The 26,275-nt window shown below is 30.5% G+C and overlaps 1 long non-coding RNA gene across 1 annotated transcript; it reads right to left on the reverse strand.

The window, feature by feature from the left end:
* Nucleotides 1-11,263: 11,263 nt before the first annotated feature.
* LOC128281401 (uncharacterized) lies at nucleotides 11,264-25,174 on the reverse strand. Its single transcript, XR_008271607.1, has 3 exons — nucleotides 24,964-25,174; nucleotides 24,006-24,047; nucleotides 11,264-11,417 (listed from the first exon to the last, which is right to left on the reverse strand). It is a non-coding gene; the product is annotated as an uncharacterized LOC128281401 (long non-coding RNA).
* Between the last annotated feature and the right edge of the window lie 1,101 nt (nucleotides 25,175-26,275).

The raw sequence follows: 26,275 nt of genomic DNA on the forward strand, positions 1-26,275 counted from the left end.
GGTAATTTGGTGTTGTCTATTCAGGTTAATTGCATGGCGCATCTAGGAGAATAAGAATCTCTTCATATTTTAGGACATCACTTGGACGACCCTCGAAACTCTCAAGGTTTCCTTCATATAGTCACAACAGTTTGTATTAAGTCATAAAGGCTACCAACATTTCCACTAGTCTAATGATTATTGGATTTCCATGGGCAATACGTGGACACACTTGTTCACTAACGAGGAAGTAGCTATTGGTGATGGTAATACTTCTACTGGAGGTGTTTTACGAGACCAATAGGGGAATTGGATTTTTGATTTTAATCAGTACTTGGGATGATGCTCAGTTTTCGAGGCTGAGTTATAGGGAATTTTATATGGTCTTTTAGTGGTACTCAGTAAAGGATTCAGAAAGGTCACGATCCAATCTAATAATCTGGAGGCGATTAGGGTATTACAGGAAAGTTTGATGACAGATCCTGGTATTACAGTGCTTAAGAGGATCCAAAGAATTTTTAGAACTGAAGGGCAGTGGTACAGTAAACATGTATCTAGAGATCTTAATCATGCTGTTGATTGTTTGGATAAGATGAGTTTAGTGGGAAAGACATGTCTTCAAGTCTTCAATGGTGCCCCTAATGAAGTTGTAGAGTTTATTCAACAAGTTAAGTCTAATGATGCTTTTGCTCAATTTATTTTGATGTAATTACATTTTCTTGCTTATCACACAAAAAAAAGGGATTAACAATTTTAAGTTCTTAAACAAATTTCTCAGTTTTTATAAAGTAGAACGATCAATAACAATCTGGTTTTAGCTAAATCAGAACAGTGGTTTTGAAACCACAAATTCAATGTCAAAAATTTATTTTAATATTATTTTTTATTTTTACAACATGTTATTTGATATGTGTGAAAATTTCGTGAGATAATTTTATCGATTGGTTGGTTAATTTGATAAAATGACTATATCGCGTAAAATGCAAAAGTTGCATTCTATTAGTTAAAGGTGTTAATTGACTTTGGCTTTTAAATATGAAGGCCTTAAATGGTAATTAAACCATTTGAAACCGTAGTGGACATTGATGGACATCCATTATATGATTTTATATGTTTATTACTAAGGTTAAAATGGTAAATTAGTTATTAATGTTAATATTAATAAAACAAAAACAATTTTAGTGCTTCCATCTTCTTCCTAGCCAAAATATATCAAGAAGAAAAGCCATTTTCATAGCTTCAATATTCGGCCATGGAGTTTTGATTGCATGTATCCATTTTTTAGGTTAGTTTTTAATAATTTCTACGGTTTTTAGATCGTTGCTTCGTATTCTAGCTAACTCGTACCTTAGATTTTGAAATTGTTAAAAATTTAACATGTTTCCATTTTTGAATACTTGAGTAAATTGATGGTTGATGACGGATTTTGGATAGTTGTTGATAGTTAAATTAGTTTTGTAAAGTGATTTTTGACAAAAATGTCAAAAAGGGGTTAATTTGTGAAAATGTGAAATGTGGTGGTTGAAAGTGTGAATAAATTGAAAATATGGGCTGCTAGTAATACATGTTAAATTCGGCCAAGCATGGGTCTTGTTGAATTGTGTGAATTTGGTGTATTTGTGAAATAGGGATTAAATTGATTAAATGTGAAAGTTTAGGGGCTAATGTGTAAAAATTCCCAAATGTATATTTTTGGATTAATTGATCAGTAGATGATTAAATAAGTTAATTTTGAATACATTTAGATCAAGAGAGAAAGAATTTGGATTTAGATCGGGGGAAAAGCAGGGTTATCGAGTAGTCGATCCAATCCGTCAATTTCGAATACGAGGTAAGTTCGTATGTGGTAATTTTATTATAAATTTATGTTAAATGCTTTGATATTGCATAAACTGTGATTATGAGATTACAGATAATGTTTGAATTGTGAATACGACTCTATGGGTGTGTTCGATAAGGAAATTGACAAGTGTAACTTCCCGGTTGAACCTTAGGAATAGTTTAAGATGCTACTGACATGTCATTAGGTTATTATGTTGGCTTCGGGCCACAATATCAGTACTAAGGGTGCGAGTGATACCTTGATTTTGCTACAGGCCATGGCATAGGTATTTCGGGGAGGAGTTACCTTGATTTGGCTACGGGCCATGGTATAGGTACTCCAGGATAAGTTACCTTGAGTTGGCTATGGGCCATGGTATAGGTACTTATCGTATGAGATTTCTGAGTATCCAAATTCTATCCGAATGGTTAAAAGGGTAAACAAATGATGTGGTCGAGAAAGAGGTTAGTATGAGGAGATGCAGGTATATACAGAACCTATTCGAGTATTAAATAGTGGAAGTTCGATGAGATTATATTTGATCATGTTTTGAGACATGAGAAAGGTTTGTAATTAATGAGTATATGATTTTATAATGAGTAATTGGTTGGATTACATTTATTCAATGAATTGAGTTTTCACTTACGAGCTTACTAAGCTATGAAGCTTATTTTGTGTTAGTTTTCTATGTTTTATAGTGAATCAAGGCTAGCTCGGATCCGGGAGCCATCGGGAACATCATCACACTATCGAATATCTTTTTGGTACTTTTGAATTATGTATATTTGGTATATGGCATGTATAGGCTTGTGTCATGTTGGAGAATGAAATAGCCATTTGAGTTGGCTTATGAATGTCTATGTTTGGTTTGTCTATAGCCAAGGAAGTTGGCATAATTTGGTTAATTGAGTTGTGTTTATAATTGTTCAAATGGCTTATGTTATGAGTTGATGAATAAAATAGTAATGCATGTTGATGTTAAGTATTATGGATATCAAATAGTAGCATTTTGGGTATTGATATGCTAGTGAATTAAGGTAAATAATGCATATTTGATGGTAGCCACATTATTGGATCAAAATGATGATTTTTTTGTATGAATTTGAATGGTCTAAGTTAGTATTTAGATACTTGCATTGTTGATATTAGGAAAGCATGTTTTGATCTTGTTTTGGCAAGCATTTAGCTAGGTGAATGGCAGTGATTTGGGGTTTTGGAATAAGTGATATTGTAATGGCATGAGTTGTCCATGTATTGAAATTTAATTGGTTGCCTTTTGTTTATTGGAGATGGTATATTTTTGCCTTATTTTGATGCTATTTGAGTTTGGTATTAATTTGCACAAATTGGGTGGCAAAATGGTTTGGAAAATGGCCTATCTTGTTCACACAGCCGAGGCACACGGGCGTGCGGTCTGGCCGTGTAGTACAAGTCAATATGTATGCCCTGTTTCCACACGGCCTAAACACGGGCTAGACACACGAGCGTATGGTCTGGCCATGTGGGGCAAGTCAGAGAGTTACACGGTCGGAAGACACAGGCGTGTCACTTGGCCGTGTGAGGCACACGGTCGGGGCACACGGGCATATGACCCCTACAGTTTGAAAAAATTTCTAAGTTACATAAAAGTTTCTTGAGTTATCGGTTTAGTCCCGAACTACTTTTAATGTATGCTTTTGGCCTCGTAAGCCCTTATAAGGGACAATGTGATTGTGTTGAATGATTTATGGGAATGAGTGCTTTAAGTTGATAATAGTATGCTACATGTTGTGAATTGATGGCAATACCTTGTAACCTTACTCCTACGATGGATACGGGTTAGGAGGTGTTACACGATCAATTTGCTACATAAATTTTCAAGTTTTATGAAGTAAAAGAATGAATCATAAAATTAATATTTTAATTTTCATCTTTACAGATAACCCATAAGGTTAAGACGCAAACTCGGTATTTGAAAGGTCTCATATCTGATTAATATTTTCATTATAGATATTTTAGACTTATTATTATAAATTTTGTTATGTGGAACTGTATTGTTTTATTTGAATTGTGGTATGAGACTTAAGTTTTGGGTTTATTTGGCATGCATGATATTTAATTTGATTTTAGGATATTGAAACTTGGATTTTGAATTAATTATGCATAAATTATGGTTTTTATTAGAATTATGTTAAATATTACTTTTCTGCTACATTGTTATGCAAACGAGAATTGAGAAACATATAAATCTTTTGCAAAGTAATCAATAGAATCAATCGGTTTTTGAAAGAAATTGTACATTTTGGAAACTTGTTAAGTTTCCCTACTAAAGTAAGCAAATGTTTTAAAAAGATTATTTTTTAAACTCCGATAGTTCTGCTAGGCTATTTTTGTGGTCAATGTAATCTTCTAAATTCAACCGTAATGTTTAGGCCGGGTTTGGGAGGTTACAATATTTATATAAACTAACTAGTTCAAAGTAGGCCCAGTCCGCACCTTGAATAAAGTGTTTTACAATTCAAACTAGCCTTGGTCATCCAAATTAACATTTAAAAAACCAAAGTAGATTAACTGCTCAATTTGTATTAGATAATGCAATTATTTAAGTTTATTTTTACCAAACTAATATTTAAATACTAATTTATATTTAGATATTGTAATTATTTAACATTACTTTTTCCAAATTAATATTTAGATACTAGTTTGTATTAATTTACTAAATTAAACTAAAAATGTTGCCAAATGTTTTCTACCAAATTAATATCAGATAAATATCAAAATTATACATTAACTTTGATTTAATGTGCAATTGTATACATGAACTTTAATTTGGTGCAATTATACACGTGAAACTTTAATTTCGGTTTAATCATACACATTTAAAGAAATAAATATATCAATTTATTTTTATATTGGATAAATATAATTATTTATGTATGCAATTTATAATTATTTATGTATGTAATAAATAAATATAAAATGATGTTATATCAATAATGTGTTAATAATTTACAAGAATTGGATCAAATCAAAATTTCATGTATAAAATTGTACAAAATCAAAATTCATGTATACAATTGCACATTAAACCATAGTTCATATATAATTTTGGGATTTATCCCAATTAATATTTAGATACTACTTTGTACTAACTTACAAAATAAAACTAAAAATGTTACCAAATTTGATATTAAAATGATAAACTGTATAAAAGAAATCAAACTAAAAAACTTTAGAAAACATTGGGGTCAAACATAAATTATGATTTTATTTTGACCTATTTTTCCGATTTCTAATTTTCTGTTTTTGAAAAAAAAAATTCAATTTCGATTGGGTTCTCTAATTTACAATATACAATATGCTATTACTACAAATCATTTTATTGTTTGGGATATAGAAATGTTTCATATTTTTAATGTGAGGGTGTGTCTCGTATTCTTCTCTCGGTTAAATTCTGTTATATTTTTTCAGTTAAATTCTGATTACTTCAGGGATATTTTAAGCATGATTAGAAGTCTAATATTAGCCTATTTAAGGGGGCTATTGTATCTCTATTTTGATGTGCCAAATAGCAAAAGCTTTTCTTTGAGAGCGACAAGATGTAGACACATAAGAGTTTTAGTAAGAGTTTTGTGGTAATTCTGGAGAGTTTTTTTATACCCTTTTTGTGAGTGTCATATGAGGTTTAGAGTTTTGTTTATCGATTTGCTCTTTGAAATTTTGAGGTTTGTATTCAGGATTTTGGGTAATATACATATTGTACATTTAGATTATTTTTTTCATATTGTACTCTCGTTTGTTTATTCATTTAGTGAAAAGTTGAATCTTCCTTTACCTGTGGTTTTTATCCTCTTCGAAAATATTTTTCACATGAAATATTTATATTCGCTTTTTTCTATTTTTTCTTGTTCGTGGTTTATACGGATAGGTAACGGAAAAAACATTTCATGTTAAATATATAATCAGCGTAGGCTTCAACTGACAAGAATAGCATGCATGTAGCAGCATTCAAGGCTATATTGCTTAGAATTAAACACATAATTTGTTATTGACTTTAACAGTAGTATTTTTCTATGCTTTGTTTATTTGAACTGTTTGCTTACTATGTTCTTCGACTTTGTCTTGCTTTTGTTAATGTACCAAAATCAATACATTACTACTTGTTCGTACACCACTTTCGACGAGTTGGAAAAGAATAAAACAACGTTTACTTCGCTAACTTGATAATTTCTTTTAATTTAACTTTTATATTTTTTTTTGTTCACATTAATTTTTGAATTTGGGATCCTTTAAACAATCTAATCTATTTTAACATTGTCATCACCTGCTTTTCTTAAAAATGAATTATATATGAAATCTAAAAATTCAAAAATGTATTTCCAAAATGAATCTAGAAAATAATATTTAAGTTCAATTAAATCTGGAGATTAATTTGTTGAAATTTATTCTAAATAATTAGATATTATTTTCTTAAGGCTTAATTCACGATTAGACTTCTAAAATATACTCGCTTTTTTACTTTGATAACTAAAATTTTTTTGTCCCAATTTGGTAATTAAAATATTGATTTGGAATGATTTTTTGTTGAATTTTTGAACGGAAGTTAAAAAAAATTCTGGTAGTTGTGTTAGCCAATGAAAAATTGACACATGGTGTTATTTTTATATGTTTTACAGGAGAAAGGTAACCTGGCATTTTTTTATTAGAACAATTTTTAAATACCAAATTGAAACAAAAAAATAAGTATCAAATTAAAAAGTGAGTATAACAAAAAAAAGTATCAAATTAAAAAGTGAGTATAATTCAAGAATCAGATCATAAATTAAGTTTTAAAATAATTTTATATTTCTTTTATAATTTCAAAATAAATTCTCAATTTTTAAAAAAAATCCAGAAACCTACATTACTAAGATTATAGCGAGTCTGTCATGAATGGATCACAAAATGGCTTCCTAAAACTCAGTGAGAATGAGTTCAGCTAATCAAACCATGGAGTGATTGACCCCTTATGGAATAATGCATTCACATTGCAATTCATCTGAACCAAACCATTGTCAAAGTAAATTCCCATAATAGAACACAAACAAGCAGAAAAGAAAAACCAAAAAGACTAAATCTATTCTCAAGTATTACAATTATTCATAACTATCATCATAGGTGGTGTGGGAAATAGTACAGTTGTCTGTGACGGTGGCTTTTCTTGAACTTTCAATTTTATGATGAAATTAAGGTCAGAGTCAGCATAGTAGAAACTTAGAGATCTTGTAATGAGTTAGATTTTAACATAAGTGGATGAACATCTGATTCCGAAATGATTGAATGATATTTTATAATTAGATGGGAAAATAAACTTAATAATTAGTATTATTCATAAAGTTTTTCCTTTTTAAAAAGCTGCAAATTTAAGTGGTGTACTTGAATAGTTAGTGTTTTTCTTTTTCTATTTTGCATTATTGCGAATTCTCTGGACTTATACATCGAGTTGTTGACTCCAAGTCTTGGTCGTTTATTATTGTTAAAAATATTTTTAAAAAATAAAATGTTGATTTTAACATAATATTGCGAAGCATTTAAATTTTATTTTAAAAGAGGATACATTAATTATTATATTTTAGTATTTTGTTGCATATAAATTATTAAACTGTTAATTTTTATTATTTATTTATATATAAATTATTGTTAAAGATGTAATTGTTGTTTTCGTCAAATTACTACTAGTAAACTCAATAGTAGAAACACATCTCAAAATCAATTCATGTCACCAATAGGAATAAGAGATCGAAGCACAGATTTTTTAAAGCTCTGGGAGTGGCCTCACAACTTCTGAGCTTTTTTTTTTAGAAATCTAATCCTATAAATCTAAACAGGTGGTTTTGGACTTCACTTTGGTAGTTTTGGATCAATAATTTAATGTCAAAGAAGACGCCGAATGATGACGGTGAGAAGCGAAGTTTGTGAGTAAGAATAATAAATACTTAAATCATATCAGAACAATTCTTTCTATTTTTATATTTTTAAAAACTATATGCATTTTTAAAACTATGTAAATATATAATTTTTCTTTATCTTTTATATATATTTTTACAATTTTTTAAAGTTTATATTTGAAAAAAGAAAATCTATAAGTTGTACAAAAGAAACGTCACCTGCCATTTTTCATTGGCTAACAAAACTATCAATTTGTTTTTTTTTTTTCAAGTCTGTTCACAAATTGGACCAAAAACCATAACTAAACAATTCTTTGGTATCAAATTGGAAAAATATTTAGGTATTAAAGTGAGAAAATGAGTTTACTTCAGAAACCAAATTGTGAATTAAGCTTTTCTTTTAATAATTTTATATTTTTTATAATTTCAAAATCAATTCTCAAATTTTAGAAAAATCCAAAAACCAGAATCACTAAGATTAAGATAAACAATCTAAAACATGCGACCTAAAACCAAAAATGGAAAAAGCCAAGTGATTATAAATTTCTTTTCACAATGCCATCAATCCCTTGCATTTAATCTCCAATAATTAACTTCTTTTTGTTTTCAAATGAAAATGATAAGCAGGAAATTAGAGAAAATTTTAGATTCAATAAGTAAGCTGTGTCTGTCATTAATGTATCACAAAGTTGCTTCATAAAATTCAGTAAGTACGGCTTCAATTAACCAAACCATCGAGTGATTGACCGCTTGTGCAATAAGGCATTCACATAGCATTTCACCTGAACCAAACCTTTGTCAAAGTAAATTCCCGTAACAGAACATAAACAGATTCATCATATCAAGTAGAAAAGAACAACAAATCCGTTATAAATCTTAAAAAACTGAATCTATTCTCAAGTGCTAGAATTACTTATAACTGATCATCAGAAGTGGTGCAGGAGAGAGTGCAGTTGTCCGTCACAGTGGCTTTTCTTGAACCTTCAATTTCATGGAGAAATTAAGGTTAGAGTCATCACCAGGACAGGAACAGAGTAGAAACTTAAGGATCTTGTAATGAGTTGGATTCCAACATAAGTGGATGAACATTTGATTCCGATGTAGATGTTATGTTGCAATTCGGATAATGTTCTGTTCAGAATGAAGTGAAATCCCAACTCTCAGTTGATTTTCTTGCAACGACCTCAGCTTGTTTAAGCTTAACAGAGTGGATGCAGTCACCTTGTCGAGTTCTAAGTCTCTCGAGTTCCATCGCCACTTCTTTCATTGTTGGTCTATATCTCCCATCTAAGTTCAAGCATCTTTTCGCAAGTTGAGCAACTGTTACTACTTCATCCTTTTGACCATCCTTCCCAATTTCAGCATCAACAATGTCTAGCAGCTGATTTACTTCCATCGACGACATAAAATACGAGACTAAGCCTCTCTTTTTTTGTGATCCAAACATCGAGATTGCCTTTTTTTTCCCCGTTAAGAGTTCAACAATAACCACTCTAAAACTATAAACATCACTCTTTTTAGTAAATTGACTTGACTGGAAATATTCGGGATCTAAGTACCCAAAAGTCCCAAGCACTTGAGTCATCAAGTGAGTTTGATCAATGCCAATTGATCTGGATGTTCCGAAGTCTAATACTTTCGCTCGAAACTTTTCATCTATTAGTATGTTACTGGACTTGATATTTCGGTGATAAAGGGGGATGGATGCAAATGAGTGCAAGTAAGAAATCGCACTCGCAACTTCCGCAACAATGCTTAATCATATATCCCATGACCTCGGGTACTCTTCATTTGGATCATGGATGAGATGGGAAAGGGTTCCATTAGGGATGAATTCATAGACAAGAAGGGGCACTTCAGTCTCCGAGCAATAGCCTAATAGCTTGACAATATTTTTGTGATCAATTTGAGAAAAATTAAAGATCTCATTGATAGATTGTTCAAGATATCTGTAACAGTCCGTTTTTTAGTGGTGTCGGAAACAGTGGATTCGGGGCCACTAATGCACAAGATTTATCCAAAAAATAACATACTCGATACATGTCGTAGACACGAACCGGGTGGCAGTGGCGCGTGCGTGCTAGGCCTTTAGCTCCAATTACCCAAAAAGGGTAAAAATACAAGGCTTTTCTCAACCGATAAATGGTAATGGAAGACTTATGGTGCATTTGTACGAAAAAAATTTGGATTACCAAAATAGGAACGACTCCTATTTAGAGAGGCTGATGAATTGTTTACCCTAATTTTAGAGTAACTAAAGTAAAATGCATCGTTAGTCTTCTATTGCCATTTATTGGTGGAGTGACCAATTGGATCAATTTTTATTTTGGGTGACCAAATTAATAAGAAAAAAATTGGGCAACCAAAATAGCAACGACCCATATTTAGAGTGTAATAGGGTAGTTTGCCCATATAAAAAATATATAGGTTTAAAGTTAAGAAAATAAAATATAATTTGGATAAAGATAACAAATTCTTTTACATAATGATAAATTTAGCCTATGATATTTACCTATTTTGTCAATCTGGTCCTAATTCTTTTTACCTCTTTGACCTTTAACCTTTCAAATTTGATCAAATTATTGTTTCTCGGACGAAATAATTTACTGTTAAAAATTTAACCAGTTGACTTGATAGTTGTTATGGCAGTTCATGTGTGTTTCATAATTGTTACCATAAATACAAACACAATAAACTTTTACTGAAGTTAAAAATTTGCGAATTTGGTTTGGCATCCTGGTTTTGGTTGTGCTGCTATTGAAGTTGCCATAATTGTTACCATAACTGCAAACACAGTAAGCTTCTTAAACATGCCACCAAACCCTATCACCCTCTCTTGTTTGTTTTTCCCACTATCTGGGCTATGTAAATATAGAATATCTTACAGGTAGGAATAAGATGAACGTTTGTGTTAGAATCGAGTGACCCGAATCCTTATTAAAATAAAATATAGTGGTAAAATAAAATAAAAGTACAATCTATATAGAACTACACTTCTTTTATTTTATTTTAGAATAAGGTTTTTAAACCTTATTAAACATCATATATTTGATATCGATTAGAATAAGATGTTTCAATCTTACTACATGTAGCACCCCAAACCCGGCCCAGAAGTTATGGCCGGATTCGGCATGCCACATCAAAAACGTAAAAAAAAATTTCCATTCTAAGTCCAGAAAATCGTACTTGATATTCAAAAGATTAATTCATTAAGGGTTAAAGTGAATGGAAGCTGTGCACCAGGTAGGAAACCGGAAAAGAGGTGGTGAGTCCATCGGACTGCTTAAGTACCAAGCTCCCTTCGGATCCAATCCTAGACATGCATACCACCATTGCCACACTTTATCGTCATGGATATTTCTAGGAAACCGATTTGATTAAGTCATTTTTAGGAAAAGTGATTAATTTTGGAAAATACTTTCATTGCGGAAGCTTTGCTTGTTGTCGTGTTATTTTGAAATCAATTGTTGTTTTTGAAAATGCGCCCTAAAGCTATCCAATTTCGACAGTTAAAATAAGTAATACCTATCTTAGTAATACATATTAAAACCATAAAAAAAATAATTAAGCGGCCTTATTACATTTAAAAACCCAAAACTTCAAACGTAAATAAAAGGATGTCCAGTTCACCAAAAGAAAATCAAACTTTCAGAACGGGTGGCCACTCCAAATTCCCTCACAGCTCCAAGCCCACTATGGTTGGGGATTTCCTGCGTGGATGAAAATAAAAGGGGTGAGTTTGGGGAAACTCAGTGTGTAAATTAACCCAACCATATCCTATATCAGCTTAAACCACAGAAATAGAATAAGTTGGCCTTAGCTCAGAACAGAATTCAAAATAAAGCCCATAGGCCCATAATAGAACAGAACAGATATTACATGTTTATGCAGAAACCCAACCATATCCAACCGTATACACCCCCGTACCAACCTTACACCGTGTGGGAGACAACTCGACCCACCCAACCGCTACACCACGAATTTGCAGCATGGCTGCGAGCGAATAATGTGACAGAGTCACCGGATCTGATAATCGTGGCGAGCCACCGAGCAGATATATGTGGCGAGCCACCGGATCGATATTTGTGGTGAGCCACGGATCGAATATTTGTGGCATAGCCACCGTAACGCTTCCTCCATAATATAACTCATGTCCCCATGCAACAGATATATAATCATGGCATACATCATACGTAATCGATCGTCATGCTTTTGGTCAAAATTAACCCTAGGGGTATAACGGTAATTTTACACCTAGGGTATAACAATAATTTTCATACATAGGGTATTATAGTAATTTAGCTACTTTTAGGGTTTTCATGCATATCCTAACTATTTACGTACTATCGAACACTTACGCAAGATACTTACGAATTGGGCCGTTGGCCCATGAACCCGATCTTTGGCCCATTAAGCCCAAATTATCAAAATGTACGAAATCACGCAGCATCGCGGTTTATTACTTTAGATTACCAAATATACAAACCCAACTATCTTACGAGCATTCGCTTTTCGCAAATTCCCAAAATACCGACTTTTCGACATTTCGCTTTTCGGCTTTTGCCAATCTAGTCTATGAGAGGGTGTCGATTACACACTGCTTTTGCGACGATATCTTTGATTGAGATCCATACACGAACCGCCTACAATTGGATTACTAACACGTTAATCTAACTATTCAAATACAAACTACGTATTAACCCCTTACAATATTCGGCCAACCACACCTACAGATCATAGTAAGCTTATAAGAAATCAATAAGCAACTCATTAACAAATTTTTGTCAATGTTTACCACATAATCATAATTTCACTGCAAGCTGTCTTCCTGAGCAACATTCACTAAATCATTTATAACTGGAGCTACGAAACTCCAAATCAAGTTCCGTTAATTTTCCTGAAAATAGACTCATATATCTTCTATCCATAAAATTTTCAGAATTTTGGTTTAGCCAATCAATACCAGAATTTTCTCAAAGTTTCCCATGTTTCACTGTTTGACTAATCTGACCACCCTTCATTACGAATCAAATTTCTCATTGTACAGAATTCAAAATATGTTCTTGTTTATTTCATTAGAAACTAGACTCAATAAGATTTAATTACATAATTTATTCAGCTTCTAATTCTTCTCTCACAATTTATGGTGATTTTCCAAAGTCACGTTACTGCTGCTGTCCCAAGCAGATTTATTACCAAATCACTCTTTCACACATACCTTGCATGCATGTTATTTAAACATGTATATCACCAATCAATCATCACATATCTATGATTTTACTTAAGTATAATCTCCATTTCATCATTTTAAAGTACAACATGTTAGCTGATTTTTCCCTTTAACATCTAAGGCACATGCATGCTCATTTGTTTGGCTCAACTTCACCTATCTTCCATTTTTCATCAAAAGAACATGAAACAACAACCATTTCCTTCATTTTAATTCATGACTAAATGCTCACAACACAACTAAAAATCAAAATATACTTCAAGAGTTAAGGTAGAATCAAGAAGAACTCATGAACCTCAAAATAGAAGCAAGGTACCAAGAACTTACCTTCAATTTTCCTCCTCCTAATGACCGAATACTCAAGAGCTTTCTCCTCTCCTTTCTCTTCTCTAACTTTCAGCTATGATGAACAAAGATGGACAAAACTTTGTTCCTTTCACCCCTTTTTCTTTTAATAAAACTTCATATTTCATCCATTTAATTCTTTAATACAAAAGACATGAAATTCTTATCATGAAACATTTACCTAACCCATTATCATGGAACATTTACCTAACCCATTATCATGGAACATTTACCTAACCTATTATCATGGAACATTTACCTAACCTATTATCATGAAACATTTACCTAACCTATTATCAATTTGTATCAATTTGTACCATAAATTATGGATATCAAGTGTACATTTTGTCTACAACACCATGATGGCTGGCCACTTCATGTAAAATGGGAGGTTTGTCATGCAAATCCTCCTATTTTGCACTCCTATTTATTTGGCCACTTCAATTTAGCCTATAGCATTTTCAAACATTTTCACATAGGTCCTATTTCATAATTTTCACCCCTTTTCTTATGGAACAAAATTAACTAAAATTGCGGGTTCTATCTTAAGCTTGGGCTTTCTAGAGGCCCACTAACATAATTAAACCTATGCCAACATTCACAGATTCCGAAAATTGGGCGTTACAACTCTACCCTCCTTAAAGAAATTTCGTCCTCAAAATTTACCTAATCCAAGCGGATGAGGTATTGTTGTTGCATCGTCTCTTCTCGCTCTCAAACTCGAAGTTTCCTTCCTTAACTTGTTGAAAACGAGCGACCAAAGACTCATCGTTCAACTGTTTTTCCTTAATCTGATCCACCAGGTTGGCCTCACTTGCAACTCGTAGCAGACTTCCATCATCATCTGAGACTCAGACGAGCAAACATTGCTCTCGGATCGAGATCTGTTTCTACGACTTAGAGCATCGGCTACCACATTAGCCTTGCTTGGGTGATACTCGATCGAACAGTCATAATCTTTAAGCAACTCAATCCATCTCCTTTCCCTAAGGTTCAGCTCCTACGAGTCAACAAATACTTAAGACTCTTATGGTCGGTGTATATAATACACCTTTCTCCGTACAAATAATGTCTCCAAATCTTAAGTGCAAATATCATCTGCGCCAACTCTAAATCATGAGTCAAATAGTTTCCCTCATGAGGCTTAAGCTATCGTGATGCATATGCAACCACCTTACCCTATTGCATTAACACGCACCCAAACCTATGTGTGATGCGTCCTTGTACGATAAAATCATTCCAATTCAGAATTAATGCCTCATTTGCCTAGCTTATAAACGTCACATAATAAATCAATCCAACCCAATTTTTTAATTTAAAACTCAAACCTCCTTATTCCCTTAATCCATAACAAGAGGGATTCAAAGTTAACCCACCTTCATTCAGTTCCTCCTACTTGAACCTACGTCGCTACTTTTCAAACTCCCAGGTGCCCAAGCAATACAATTGCTCAACCTTCAAATTCCACTTTCCTTTGTCAATCCTCATGACTTTTCCTAACACATAACCCTCAAACATACTAACCCAACTCAACATCCAGTCACTATGTTAATCCATTCCAAAAATCAAACTCCTAGGGTTACTTAAAATCCACCTTTTTAAAGGTTTCCAGTAATTAATTCACTTTGTTTTCCAATATGATCAATTACTAAAACACAACTAATGAACCCGATTTACCATAATGCCGATCAACCAAATTTTGCCTTTCGTAATCCCAACTCAGTCCTGAATCTTTGCAAACTTTATCCAAATTTGTCTTGCCAAAACCTTTCGATTTCAACACATCCCGATAAACTACTAATCCCGGTTTAATCGATTTCCTTCCATTAATCCAGTAGATCTCCCAGGCACCTTCCCATAGCTTACCAATCAATTACTTCCAAAATTACAACTTAATCATCTTCCAATACTTCTACAATTTTATGACAAATCAATTCTTTAAATTGGTTCGAAAAAGCGAACTCACTCTAACCATTTTTGCTTTTTGATCCATAAATCCAAAGTTTCCAAGATCAATGCCTAAGGCAAATTCGAAATAATCTTTACCCTTAACTTTGGTACTTGAATCCACTCTAGATCATCTTAAAATTTTCCTAAATATAAATTCTAAATCTTTTTAAATTCTCGAATTAACCGCATTACCTTTTTCACCAAACCCATTTCCCACGTACTTGGCTTAATCAAACCCTTTCCATTTACTCAAAATTCCTAGCTTATCAAAAATTATTGATTGGGCACCTAGAAACTAATTTAATTAGCTCTATTTTACTTGTCCTACACCGCTTTCCATACACCTTCCTCCAATAATATTTGGCTATTCTAAATACTTAAAATTTGCTGTTCTTAAATGCTTTAGGACGGTTTATTAAAATCACCCTGACCAACCCCTAATATATTATTCATTATAATCTACATTTATATAATTAAACCATTATAAAAATCCCTTCACATTTAAATTTCCAAACAAGTAAATTCATTCCGTTCAACATTTAAGGTACAAGCTTCAGTTCCATTAGCATTTCATTGAATAATTACTGTGAATTTGGGCCATTTAAAGTTAAATTCCCTTAAATCCATCTTTATTTTCATTAAATCAATGGTATTTAAACGAGCCTTCAATCAACTCGATTACCATAAGAAACCAAACCCCTTCAATCGGTTTCCATTTAAAAATCATAAATCAAAGTTTTTGCAAACCCATTGGTTAGTGTAATTTCGACCTTTAGAAAAAAGAAGGGCCACTATGCTTATTAAGTTGGATCAACCCTTTCATAATTGCCACATTAAATCAATTTTAAAACCATTATAATCTTAAAAAATTTACCCAAAACTTTTTTTGGTCTCCACTTTTTTGAAAACCTAACTTCATTATGTAAAAAATTTCACCTAACAATAGAAAAAACCATTTACCTTAAAACCAATAGTCAAATTTATTTTAAGTAAAACATGAAGGGATGAAATCCAAAGATTACAACAACTGGTTGTTTATTAATTCTAGGGTAAAACTATTTCCACCTTTTAAGTTGGAAATTCAATTAAGTTTTTAGAAATTTATTTAGCTCATAATTTGCTTTCGGTTTTACAATTTTAATAAAGCATTTCCTTTGTCCCATTCAAAAAAATTCAAAAAATTAGCGGCAACATCATTCAACTTATGTCCGAGCCTTTTAAGACAAATAACTTTTTATGCGGCTTAAATTTAAATCAGAACTTGTATTGCAATGATTTAAAGGGATCCTAAACCCCAAACAATTGCGATCTCAGATTTCAACCATTTCCATTCTTACATTCAAAATAAATTCTTCCAAAAAATGATAGCAACCATAAAATTTTCCATTACCAAAATCCATTAATTTTAAGTTTTCTGGAAAATACAAAATCTTAACTTTTAAATTTCCATAAAATAATTAATTCAAATAAATTATTTTAGATTTCAAATTTTACATTTTTTCTCATTTCCTTTTTTGCAATTAGAACCCCAATTTCAATTTGTTCTTTTAAATAATTGCATTTTCCCAATTGAAGATTTAATTTTGTCAAATTATTCATCAATTTTCAAATTAGACATCAAATATTTACTGGCATTGGTTTTATTTAATAAATAAATTTGTATTAAAAATATATACACAATCAAAAGTTTCAATGAATTCCTTATTCTACATCAATCATATTTTTCCCTTTCTTTCCATACCATTTTTCTATACTTATCCAACTTCCATTAAAAAATTTGTAATTTACCACTTATAATTACTCAAAAGTTTCAAACATCAAAATAAAATGTAACCAAAGAATTCGTGAATCCCTAAAATGTTAAATTATTTAATTTCCTTTATACCAACTAAGAATTCTTCTCAAATTTAATCATGAAATTAACAAGCATTTACAATTAATTTCCCTTTTTACAAATAAAATCTTTTAATTCATTAAACAAAAGTAATTTTTAATAATTTATTACTTTAATCCAAAAATTTTAATTTTTTAAATAAAATTTCCTTTTTCCGAATTTTTACCAACCCAACTAACATTCAAATTTAATGTTAATTTAAAAATCATTAGTTTATTTAATTAATCACCAATTTTCCACTTAAAGTAAACAAGGTTTCCAATCAACCTATTCTATTTTTAAACTAACTTCAGCCTATTTCCCATTTAAAATTAATATCAATTCATTCTTCATAATTTGACTAAGTAAATTCAATTCTAATCAAATTAGGTGTCAAACTCAACAATCATTTTAAGTTCCAAACTTCATTCTTCTTTTATAAAAAATAAAAACCCATTCCCTTCTTTACTTTGATAAAATGCAAAATTCATTTTTTAAAAAATGTTAAAAACTTAATTCATAAAAAGATAATAATTCTTATTTTTAAAAACTAAATTTCTAAATTCCTAACCATTAATCAATAAAAGCTCTTTATTTAAATAAACATTTAACATTCAAAATTGATATTTTTTCCTTACATTATATTTAATAATTTATTTTCCAAATAATTTTTACCTTTTTTTAAATGGGTTTTCCTCATTCCATTTAAATTCACTCATTTTTGCCATAATTTTTATTAATTTACAACACTAGGTTTCCACTTCAAAAACATCATCAACTTTTTTTCTTTTTCCTTATTCCAACTTTACCTTTACTTTTTCTTTGCCAAAATTCCTTGAAATTTTTAAAAATTAAAGACAAATATGAAAATCGACAGACCCAACACAAATTAACCAAGGGAACCAAAAATTTCAAAAGATTTAAGGATTTTAAAACTTTAATTTTAAAACCAATTTGTAACAATTCAAGAGTTATGAGAATACAAAAGGGGTTAATATTTAGTAAAAATAAATTTTTTTGTTAAATTAAATCTTAAAATTGAAACAATTTTTTAAATGGGTTTAAATTTTTAACAAAATAAAATTTTAGGTTCAATTTAAACTAATTTGATTGAATTTTAAAAAATTCTTAAAATTAAACCTTCATTTAATCAATTTTTTTATCTTATTACTTAAATCATCCCAAAATCAAATCACCAAATCATTTTTAAATAAAATAAACTCTACAATAAAACCGAAGGGACAACCGAAAATTTTTTGTTTAGAACTCACTTTAATTAGAAAAATTTAAAAACTTACATTAAGAAAGAATTAAAAATGTTAAATATTTTGGGTTTAAATTAAAAGTAAAGACTTTAATTAAAATAGGTTTAAGTCCAACATTTGAAGAATAAAACTATTTTATTTTTCTTCTTTTAAATTCATTTTTTAAATTACCAATCTTTATGTTTAAAATACCAAATTAACCTAATTTTCAAAAAACGTTTACGTACAAAGTACATGTCATTGTAAAATCAAAAATTTTAATTTTTTTCTTTTAATAGGGCTCATTATGGAATCCACTTAATTTCATTAAACCATTAATTTTTAAAAATAAGTTAAAATTTGGTACAAATATAAAGTACAACACAGAAATCGACATTTTGGCCCATTCATTTTTATCAAAACCCAATTTTTTTCATTAATTTTTAAACAAAATATTGGACCAAACCATTAATAAAATTTTTATTTTTTAAAAAATTGGACAAAATCCCAAACTAAACCCAAAAAACCTGATTTCTTCAAATGATTAAAAAAACCTTTTTTCAACCCAAAAAATTTGGTAAATCTTTTTCCAAAGCAAAATTAAAAAATTCAAAAAAAACCAATTTGGATCAAAACATAGTAAAAAAATTTTAAAAACCTAAAATAAAATTAAAACAAAACCCATAATATAATTAGAAATATTTAAAGGGTTCTTTAAACAAAATGCCATTTAAATTCTTTAAACAAAAATAATTCAAAATTTTTGAAGAAAAAAGTTAGGAAGTTTAGGAAAAATGGAATGAAATGTGATTTTGTCAAATAAATTTAAATTGGATATAAATAAATAATAATTTTAATTTTAATTAGTTGAATTTTTACTTTATAATTTTTTGATTTGGTTTAAAATTTTCTAAAGAATTTTGAAAAGTAAATTGTAAGAAATAAATGATTTCATTTAACAAGAAAATTTGTAAAATTTTAAATTTTAATTTTTTTTTTAAATTAAATAATTTTTCTAAGTTGTTTAATAATGTAATATTTTTAATTTAATTCTATTAAATAAATTGTAATTCCTTTAAAAAATCATTATTTTACCCTTAAAGAAAATATTTATAAACATTTTACAAAAAAATTTTAAATTTATAATTTTATAAATTAAACTTTAAAATTCTAATTATCATTTCTAAACCAAATTTTAATTCAAAAAAAAATAAAAAATCTTAATTCCAAATTTAAAATAAATTAATCCAAAATCAAAATATCAATAACAAATTTAAATTTTTAATGATTCTATTAATCAAGTTAATTTTTAAATAAATTTAAAGAAAAATTTAAATAATATTAATTAGTTAAAATAAAAAAATGTCAAAACAAAATCCTATTTTTATCTCAAGATTATTTATGAATTAAGCATTAAAGAATAAACAATTTGTAAAAATTAGTTATAATAAATTTCATTAAATAAACATATTAAATTTTTAAATGAATCATCTTATTTACCAATTTCGATGATTTAGTGTTATTCCAAGATTTCTTTTTTAAAATTATTTTTAATTGATTTATTCTTAGAAATCCTATCTTTTGTTTTTCAAATTAATTTCCGGGATAATAGAATTGAAAATATCTAAACCGTTTTAAAACATTTTTAGAAAATCCAAATATTAAAAAGAACAAACCTAATTATAGTCCTATGGTATCATAGGTTTACTTTTTAGGGAAATTTTTGCTTAAAATAAAACATCTAAAAAAAACCAGAAAGAACTATGAAACTTATATTTAATAAATCTAAATCCTCAATTTCCAATTGTTGTCCTAATATAAAACATTTTTTTAATATAGACAAAAAAAACTTCATTTTGAATCAATATATCCTAAGAAAACTAAATTAGAGTGAATGAAAGGTCTTGTTTTCAATCTATTTTTTTTTCTTTTCAAGCCCAAATTCCAATGTTGGCATTAAAGGTACTACATTTTTACTCTAATTCCCTTTTTTAAAAATGTCTAAAATTTAGTTATTTAATTAATTTTTTAAATTATATCAATATTCCTACTCTTTAATAAAAATATTTAAATTAGAATAAGGACTTTTACACATTAATATATTATCTAAGATAAGATTAGATTACTTTAGCACTTAAGATTTGTTTAATTGAGGAATTTCCAATACTTAAATTTTTAAGGACATGGGAAAATTGCTATTTTGGCCCTCTGTAGTGGCATGCGTATTCGAATAGGCCCCTCTTTTTATATTTCCTTTCGAATTGGCCCCAAAACTTTGTTTTTGTTTCAGATTTGGTCCCTTTTTTTTAGATTTAATTTGATTTTTATATTATTTTTACCCTATTTTTATTTGTAGCGTATTTGTTATTATATTAACATTATTATTATTATATTCATTAACATATTATTATTATTTTTACTATACTATTATTATTATTATATATATATATACATATCTTTTATTATTATTGTTTATATACATATTTTAAAAAGTTATTCTGTTATCATTATCACTTATATGGTTATTACTATTACTATTAATATACGCTTTATTGCATATGTACGTATATACATTTTTATAGTTGTAGTATTATTTTAATTACTTCATTTTAATATTCTGTTATATTTACCCTTTTTGCATTTTAATTATCACTATTATCATTGTATATTAGTGTATATCTTCATGTACATATATACATATATATTTTTATATATAGTATTGTTTTTCATTACTTTAATTTAATATTTTTATTATTATTATACTTGCTTTTTTTGTATTTCTATTATTATTATTATGTAGTAGTATGTATCTTCACTATATACATATATATTTATATATTATTATAATTAGTTTTGACATTATTTTGTTAATACATTCGTAAACCATATATACATCCTTTTAATATATAATACTCCATATTATGCACGTGCATATTAATATTATATCATGTGTATCATTTTTTATCATGTTTTAGTGTATATATATTGTAAATATCATATTATTCATATATTCTATTATGTATATCTTTATAACTATTATGAACTTATTTCACATATGTATCCGAATATATGTCTTTAATGTTATGTATACTTTTATTTCTATTATTACGTATATATTTTAATACCTTACGTATTATTATCGTTATACTACTATTATTTATATTATTATTATTATTATTATTATTATTATTATTATTATTATTACTATTACTTTCGTCATCATTGTCATTTTTATTTTGCCATACTTCATTTATTTTATTTTTATACATTTATTTATTTATTTATTTATTCATGTATTAGATAATCTCATTTACCTTATGCTTGTGTTTTATATCCTCATATTACTAGCTTTGCTCGCATCTTGTTATAATTGTTTATATCATTGTCATTAATCCTGTCGTGCTTATTATTGCGTATCAGCGCCATGATTCTGTTTTATGTTTTACAATAAATAATATGATATTTTTCATTCGATACCTTAAAATAATTCCTTCATAAAAATAATATTTCATATTTGGTAATTTGAGACAATCGTGCCCTAACTTACTGGGTTTCGACTTTTCTCATTTAACCTAAATAACGGAATATATTCTTTTTAAATCACAATACGAGTCTTTAAAAAATGCTTATTTTCAGAGATACGAAGTGTGGTGTCCTAACTTACCGGGTATAACATTTTGACACCTCGAAATAAGAGCTTTTGCAAATAAAGGCAATGTTCGGTGTTCGGAAATTCGAGGAAACATGCCCTAACTTACTGGGTTTCGATTTACCTCGTTCACCCGGACTAATCGAATATCCTTCTAAAAAGAAATCAAAATGCATTAATAGGAGGCGAGCTCAGTCTTAAAGTTCGAGATGTCATGTCCTAACTTACTGGGCATGATGTTTTATGAGAAAGCCTTTAACCTTCGAGTTTTTTAGAGAGAGACCGTATTTCAAAGTATTTTAAGTTTTCAATTTTCGAAACTAAGACACTAATTAATCAACTAGGTACCAATTTTTGGGCGTATCGAGGGTGCTAATCCTTCCTCGTGCGTAACCTGTAGCACCCCAAACCCGGCCCAGAAGTTATGGCCGGATCCGGCATGCCACATCAAAACGTAAAAAAAAAAATTTCCATTCTAAGTCCAGAAAATCGTACTTGATGTTCAAAAGATTAATTCATTAAGGGTTAAAGTGAATGGAAGGCATGCACCGGTAGGAAACCGGAAAGAGGTGGTGAGTCCATCGATTGCTTAAGTACCAAGCTCCTTCGGATCCAATCCTAGACATGCATACCGCCATTGCCACACCTTAACGTCATGGATATTTCTAGGAAACCGATTCGATTAAGTCATTTTAGGAAAAGTGATTAATTTTGGAAAATACTTTCATTGCGGAAGCTTTGCTTGTTGTCGTGTTATTTTGAAATCAACTGTTGTTTTTGAAAACGCGCCTAAAGCTATCCAATTTCAACAGTTAAAATAAGTATTACCTATCTTAGTAATACATATTAAAACCATCAAAAAAATAAGCGGCCTTATTACATTTAAAACCCAAAACTTCAAACGTAAATAAAAGGATGTCCAGTTCACCGAAGAAAATCAAACTTTCGAGCGGTGGCCACTCCGAATTCCCTCACGACTCCAAGCCCACTATGGTTGGGGATTTCTGCGTGGATGAAAATAAAAGGGGTGAGTTTGGGGAAACTCGGTGTGTAAGGAAAACCCATTCAAAGTCCAAGTCACTCAAGCCTATTGGGTCTAAGCCCATTCAGTAACAATGGTCTGGACGAGCCCTTTTCAGATTACAATAAATGGGCCTTAGCCCTTATTCAGATAATGAGATGGCCCATAGGCCCATTTCAAAATACATGCAACATCAATAACATATGCAAGCCCATTTAGGTAATAGTGGTCTGGGCGAGCCCTTTTGATTACAATAAACGGGCCTTAGCCCTTATTCAGATAACGGTATGGCCCAGAGGCCCATTTCAAAATACATGCAACATCAAGTAAACATATGCAAGCCCATTTGGGAGACTACTCAACCCACCAACCACTACACTCCACCGTACCAGCCATACACTCCATGTGGGAATAGCTCAACCCACCCATTAACACTCCACGATTGCGACCTTGTCGCTTCGATTATCGATAAATTGAGGCAAAGCCTCCGGTATGTGGACAAGCCACTTTCAGTGCTTCCTCCGTCAATATCCCGGTCCATGCATCGATAATAACAACATGGCATGCGATAAATAACAACAGATCAAACATGCATTTAGGTCAATTTAACCCTAAGGGTATTTGGTAATTTATCTCCTAGGGTAAAACTATAAATTTTCCACTTTTAAAGGTATTTCAGTAATTTATCTATTTTAGGGTTTTTCATGCATATTCCTACTTTTCACGTACTAACGTAATCACGCATCGAGGGTTCTTACGAATTGGGCAGATTGGCCCATCATTCCAATTTTGGCCCATTAAGCCCAAAAATATCGAGGGCACGAAATCATGCACTTTGCGGTCCAAACATTGCAGCTTACCAAAAACATTAATCGATTTACCTCACGAGCATTCGACTTTTCGCAAATCTACAAAATACGGTTTTCGGCATTTCGCTTTTCGGCTTTTGCCGATTTAGACTAAGAAAGAGGGTGTTAGTTACACACCTGTTTGCGATGATATGCTGACGAGATCCACACACGAACCGCCTACAATTGGATTACTAACACGTTAATTCTACTATTCAAATACAAACTACGTATTAACCCCTTACAATATTCGGCCAACCACATCTACAGATCATAGTAAGCTTATAAGAAATCAATAAGCAACTCATTAACAAATTTTTGTCAATGTTTACCACATAATCATAATTTCACTGCAAGCTGTCTTCCTGAGCAACAGTCACTAAATCATTTATAACTGGAGCTACGAAACTCCAAATCAAGTTCCGTTAATTTTCCCTGAAAATAGACTCATATATCTTCTATCCATAAAATTTTCAGAATTTTTGGTTTAGCCAATCAATACCAGAATTTTCTCAAAGTTTCCCATGTTTCACTGTTTGACTAATCTGACCACCCTTCATTACGAATCAAATTTCTTATTGTACAGAATTCAAAATATGTTCTTGTTTATTTCATTAGAAACTAGACTCATTAAGCTTTAATTACATAATTTATTCAGCTTCTAATTCTTCTCCCACAATTTATGGTGATTTTCCAAAGTCACGTTACTGCTGCTGTCCCAAGCAGATTTATTACCAAATCACTCTTTCACACCTAACTTGCATGCTTGTTATTTAAACATGTATATCACCAAACAATCATCACATATCTATGATTTTACTTAAGTATAATCTCCATTTCATCTTTTTAAAGCACAACATGTTAGCTGATTTTTCCCTTTAACATCTAAGGCACATGCATGCTCATTTGTTTGGCTCAACTTCACCTATCTTCCATTTTTCATCAAAAGAACATGAAACAACAACCATTTCCTTCATTTTAATTTATGACTAAATGCTCACAACACAACTAAAAATCAAAATATACTTCAAGAGTTAAGGTAGAATCAAGAAGAACTCATGAACTTCAAAATAGAAGCAAGGTACCAAGAACTTACCTTCAATTTTCCTCCTCCTAATGACCTAATACTCAAGAGCTTTCTCCTCTCCTTTCTCTTCTCTAACTTTCAGCTATGATGAACAAAGATGGACAAAACTTTGTTCTTTTCACCCCTTTTTCTTTTAATAAAACTTCATATTTCATCCATTTAATTTTTTAATACAAAAGACATGATATTCTTATCATGAAACATTTACCTAACCCATTATCATGAAACATTTACCTAACCCATTATCATGGAACATTTACCTAACCCATTATCATGAAACATTTACCTAACCCATTATCATTGAACATTTACCTAACCTATTATCAATTTGTATCAATTTGTACCATAAATTATGGATATCAAGTGTACATTTTGTCTACAACAACATGATGGTTGGCCACTTCATGTAAAATGGGAGGTTTGTCATGCAAATCCTCCTATTTTGCACTCCTATTTATTTGGCCACTTCAATTTAGCCTATAGCATTTTCAAACATTTTCACATAGGTCCTATTTCATAATTTCACTCACAAATGACAAAATCAAAGCATGAAATTTTGTCAACATTCACAAATTCGAAAATTGGGGCGTTACAACTCTACCCTCCTTAAAGAAATTTCGTCCTCGAAATTTACCTAATCAAACAGATGAGGGTATTCTTTGTTGCATCGTCTCTTCGGCTCCCAAACTCGAAGTTTCCTTCCTTAACTTGTTGAAAACGAGCGACCAAAGGCTCATCGTTCAACTGTTTTTCCTTAATCTGATCCAACTAGGTTGGCCTCACTTGCAACTCAGCCAACAGGCTTCCATCATCATACAGACTCAGACGAGCAAACATTGCTCTCAGATCAGATACAACTCTACGACTTAGAGCATCGGCTACCACATTAGCCTTGCTTGGGTGATACTCGATCGAACAGTCATAATCCTTAAGCAACTCAATCCATCTCCTTTGCCTAAGGTTTAGCTCCTTCTGAGTCAACAAATACTTAAGACTCTTGTGGTCTGTGTATATAATACACCTTTCTCCATACAAGTAATGTCTCCAAATCTTAAGTACAGATATCACTGCTGCCAACTCTAAATCATGAGTCGGATAGTTCCCCTCATGAGGCTTAAGCTATCGTGATGCATATGCAACCACCTTACCCTCTTGCATTAACACACAGCCCAAACCCACGTGTGATGTGTCACCTTGTACGATAAAATCATTCCCGGACTCATTTGAATCAACTCAGTGCTTGATCGAACTTTCTTCAACTTCTCAAAAGCTTCCTGCTGCTTCTTAGTCCATACAAACGGTACTCCTTTCCTTATGAGTT

The sequence above is a fragment of the Gossypium arboreum genome, chromosome 10, assembly GCF_025698485.1.
Source record: "Gossypium arboreum isolate Shixiya-1 chromosome 10, ASM2569848v2, whole genome shotgun sequence".
Taxonomy (NCBI): domain Eukaryota; kingdom Viridiplantae; phylum Streptophyta; class Magnoliopsida; order Malvales; family Malvaceae; genus Gossypium; species Gossypium arboreum.